The following is a 4,668-nucleotide window of genomic DNA, read 5'->3' as shown; positions in this document are numbered from 1 at the left end:
ACAGGTGGTAGAGTCATCCGAGTAGCTGGTGCAAAGTAGACAGGGTGAAAGTCACAGGAGGAGGACTTCACTCAAGAGATCGAACAAGTACTTGAGCAAATGGATATGAAGATGGAGTAGCCAGAGTTAGAGCAAGACATCAACCTCATTCCTTACCGCAAAGAGGTCGATTCAGCAACTTCACCAGATCCGGAAGTAGAGGAGGTCCCCAGAGACGAAGGATATATTAAGGGACTTGGAGACAATCTAAAAGAACAGATGCACAACATATCATTTGACAAGTCACAACATAGAGTTGTGCAATCACACAGAGTGTCTACTCCGGATGACCACACATCTCCTATGCATTTTGAGGAATGAGTGCTCATACCTAATGTGCGCAAGCATCTAGTGGCATTGGTCGATGCTACCAGATAATATGTCGAAGCCACTAGCTCGAGTGTTAGCTTCTTGATAGTAGAGAACAAGCGAATGGATGAGTTATAGACGACAAACTAGGGAGGAGAACTAGTTACAACATCCCCCTGAGTAGAGTTGAAGAAGGCGATACTGGATGAAGTGTCATCCCTTGGGATAGTCATGCAGGTGTTGTATTCCAGATTTGGTACCGTGCATAAGGTAGTTGTCCATATCAATAGTTGGCAATAACGATGTGCTAGGAGAGAATGTATCTAGTCAAAATCTTATACTATTGTTGACGACATGAAAAAATGGACAATGAGATACAAGGGAGCCTCGTTACACTTGTCTAAGATGATGATGCCCACAATGGTCAATTTGAAGCCATGCATTCAGAGTCAAATCCAGAACTATGAAGAACTCCTACAGCTCATCACTAATTTGTAGGCTTCCCATGCATGGGTATTCAGAAGCATGGATGTTGTTGTGTGCGCACATGTGATCCCATCTATTGGGACACTCATCGAGGAAAATACAAAGGCACAAGTCTAACTAGAGATCGACTCGTACTTTGACGAGTTAATGCACATAGCCACTAGTGCAAACTTGGGAATCCATGCAGACACTATGCATCAGTATGTCGCTAGTCTGGTCGTGCTCAAGACAATGTTGCACATGTTATGAGATGATTTGGACAGAGTAGCCAAAGCAGTGTACGAGGATGCAATGGAAGCGAGAGTTCACCATCGTTGCCCATCAGTTCAACATCGTTTCCCATCATGAGGATGTCTAAGATTTGGTCTTCCCACAATTCTCCGAGTCATAGTGATGTCTTGCATGGTTTGCTCAAGCCTTTTTTGTCTCACATAGGCACATGTGAAGATTTTATGTAACGTCTTGTCAAGTGGAAGTTCATGTGTCGATAGCTGAGTCTAACAGTCATAGAGTAGTTGAAAAGTCATGAGGGTAGATTAATAGTCACAAAGGGGAATGTCAAGGCTCGTCCCACCCTTTGCTATATATAGTCCCTCATAACTCATTGTATATGATTTTGGTCAGCCAAGCTTCCGATAGGAGTATCTTAGAGAAATCTTTGAGAGTATTGTAACGAGCCCTGGCTTCTCCACAGTACAAAACTAGTACATCGCTTAGGAGGAGAAGGCGATAGTGACTGTAACATTCCATTATGGGGACTAGTGGTTGGTTATGGTCATAATATATGATTGGAACTTTCACTTCTTAATATAACAAAGCCAACACGTTTCATACATATGTTTTTATTGTATTTCAACTATCTTGTTTACTCTAATGATATATGTATATGTTTGCTTATGCATGCATGTATGGAATATTTCTATATAACTATGTATGAATCTTATTGAGATGTGTTGCTGGTTTAACCATCACTTTGGATTGTTACCTTACTTTCTTTCCAATTTGTGATGCATCTTTTCTCGCGAGTTCCCTTCTAAGCTGTGTGCTTTCACAGGTTTCCAAGGGGTGCACTCACCTCACTTTCCATGTGTTAGAACCATTCATGCACCTTCCTTGGATTGTTGTGCATGTCTCACCCTTGCTACCAACAGGGACATACTACTTGCCTCTGCGAACAACCATGGTTAAGGCGATATCGTATGACCCACTGCTGGGACTCCTACACCAAATGGTATGAGGTCTAATTGAAACTTCTTACCAAGGAGATCCCCTGATAGGTTGGCGGTTCCATCACCATCAACAGGACTCTTCTTCCATGGAGACATAGATAATTTTTTAGAAGATCTATCTGCATTATGTTTTCTTCCCAATCAATAGAAAAAAATCTTGAATTTAGCATTGTAGGGTTCGAGCATGAGAACATCTATTGTCATATATGAGATCTTTGTCAAGGGTTTGGCTGGAAGAAAAAAATGCCTGAAGGTGTCTGCACCCCACCTCGTGGTATCAGATCTAAAGGAAAGGATCTTTGATCTAATGAAAACCCCTCCGCAGTTCCAGAGGCTCATTTCAGGCACCCACTAGATCATCAATGATGATCTGAAGGACAAACTCTCTGATGTAATGAAAATCCCTCCGCAGTTTCAGAGGCTAGTTTCAAGCACCCACCAGATCATTGATGATATATGAAGGAAACATACATTTGGATGAATATCTTTTGTAATGGTAAGTCTATGTTTTTTAATTTTTTATACCTTTACACATTAAAAAATATAACAAATTTAAAACAATGAAAATTTGTCATGTAAGAAAAAAATTCATTACTGAATTCCCACCAAGAAACTAAAAACGTGTGATAGTAGACTCTTGTGATCTTATATTGGATGTCAGCCAAGAAAAAAGTCTTAGGAAATTGATAGGAATTGTATTTTCACATCATCAAATGGAAAATCACTGTACCAAAAGTTTCTTGAAAATATCAATTGGCTTATGGATAAGATATTTTCAATTCATATTTGTGGAGATACGAGCAATGTCATATTCTTACAGTTCCAGTTGCCACTCAATCCCCAATGTAGCAAAAATAAGCACCCAATGGCTCTCCAAAATCATTAGTTCTCAGAAAATATATGGTACTACAGAAGTCACACATGAAGGGCAGAGTTATGGGGTCATGAGATTCATTGTGCTTGAAATTATGAAAGCTATCATGTTGGAAGTTGGAGGTCTATACCACACCAAAGGTGACAATTCGAGACCAAATATTTGGAAAGGAAACTCATTAATATCAATAGTTAGGCTTACCATTACCAAATAAGGAAAGAAAATCATGATTCCTCTAAGTGGTTGACTTGTACTTGGGCTTAGACATTTAGGGCGAAAAGAATGGAATGTCAACCTCTACAGAGTAGAGATTAATGTGGATATTAGATTAGGAGGTTCCTGGCACTATTAAATTATACTGAGAAATTTGATGTGGGATGAAGAGTATTAAAGGATACCAGAGCAAAGATTCATAGGCAATTCCAAGTTTTGTCATAACCTGGGATATGAATTTTCACTTCATATTAATAAAGTATCGAAACATTTTAGGGAAGGATGATGATGTGGAAATAGGAATAAAAATACTTGGACACATGTATATGGTGTTCTTCGTTACACTCCCTGTGTCAGAGCTGATGTTTTTGTCCTCGATGTCCAGAGGTTCGTTTCGGACATCAGCATGTGATACATGATCACCCAAGCTAAGTTTTTTATTGGTGGAGCATAGATTCATATCAACACATGCTCTTCGATATGATGAAAATCCCTTTGCAGTTTCATACGCTCATTTCGATAACCCATGAGATCATCGATGATGACCATTTGGTCATCACCCATGATAGTCTATACCCACAAGTCCATCTCCTCTTTCAGCTAAGAGGGGGAAAAGGGGGTTTTAGATCTCTTCTAGAGGGCCTCGCCACCAAGGCTAGCTACAGAAAAACCAACAACTTCGAGTCTTGGTACCACATGAGCCGAAGGAGGCTCCATCATCTGAACACCAAGAAGAAATTGGAGGAGTGGAAGGAAGAGGCACAGGAAATGCAGCCCAAGAAGATTGTAGAGGATTACCTGAAGAGGAAGGTGAAGATTATGAAGAAGAGTGACTCTGCTCCGACGAGGGTGCTAGGAATGTCGAGAATTACATGAGTGAAGCTTCGAGGGCCATGGAGGCCATCGAGTCTGCAGTCAATGATGGACTATAGGAGGCCCTCAGGCTTCAATCGAATGGGAAGAGGAAGAAGATCGAAGAGTGGAAACTTGTCAATTCAAAGGGAGCTAAATAATGGTTAATTGTCACTAACCTGAATTTTTCTTCCAATTTTTAGGTTAAATAATGATTTTGAAATTTTAGCCACTAGAATAAATCCCTGTGATTAGCGTCCCTTTTTACTTATTTTTTGCATCTAGAGAGCATTTTTGCTGCTATTTGTATCCATTTATCAAATATGGTGAAAAACTTGACACAAAATTTGCATAGGTTTTGCATTGGGTTTCACACCAAATTTTATGCCAAGTTTTGTGTCATCCTTTGCACCAGGTTTTGTTCTAGGTTTTGCATCAAGTTCATCACGTAATTTTGTTTAACATAATTTTGCATCCACTTTTTGTACCTACACTTGCATCAACTTTTTCTTCCTTTTTTGCATCCTTTTTTAAATCATTTTTTGCATGCATTTTTGCATCCCCTTTGCACCAAGTTTTACATCGAGGTTTATGTCTAGTTTTGCATATAAGTTTGCATCTACTTTTGTTGCATCCAATTTTCCATCTCTTTTGGCATCCATATTT

The 4,668-nt window shown here is 39.6% G+C and overlaps 1 pseudogene; it reads left to right on the top strand.

The window, feature by feature from the left end:
* Positions 1–2,247: 2,247 nt before the first annotated feature.
* LOC149152937 (uncharacterized) lies at positions 2,248–4,205 on the top strand (annotated as a pseudogene).
* The last annotated feature ends 463 nt before the right edge of the window (positions 4,206–4,668 follow it).

This window comes from Pinus tabuliformis, chromosome 9 (genome assembly GCF_031772625.1).
Source record: "Pinus tabuliformis cultivar Carrire ecotype Pingquan chromosome 9, CPIR1, whole genome shotgun sequence".
In the NCBI taxonomy this organism is placed as follows: Eukaryota; Viridiplantae; Streptophyta; class Pinopsida; order Pinales; family Pinaceae; genus Pinus; species Pinus tabuliformis.
Note: the sequence above shows the minus strand (reverse complement) of the source record. Positions and strands in the feature narration are given on the sequence as shown.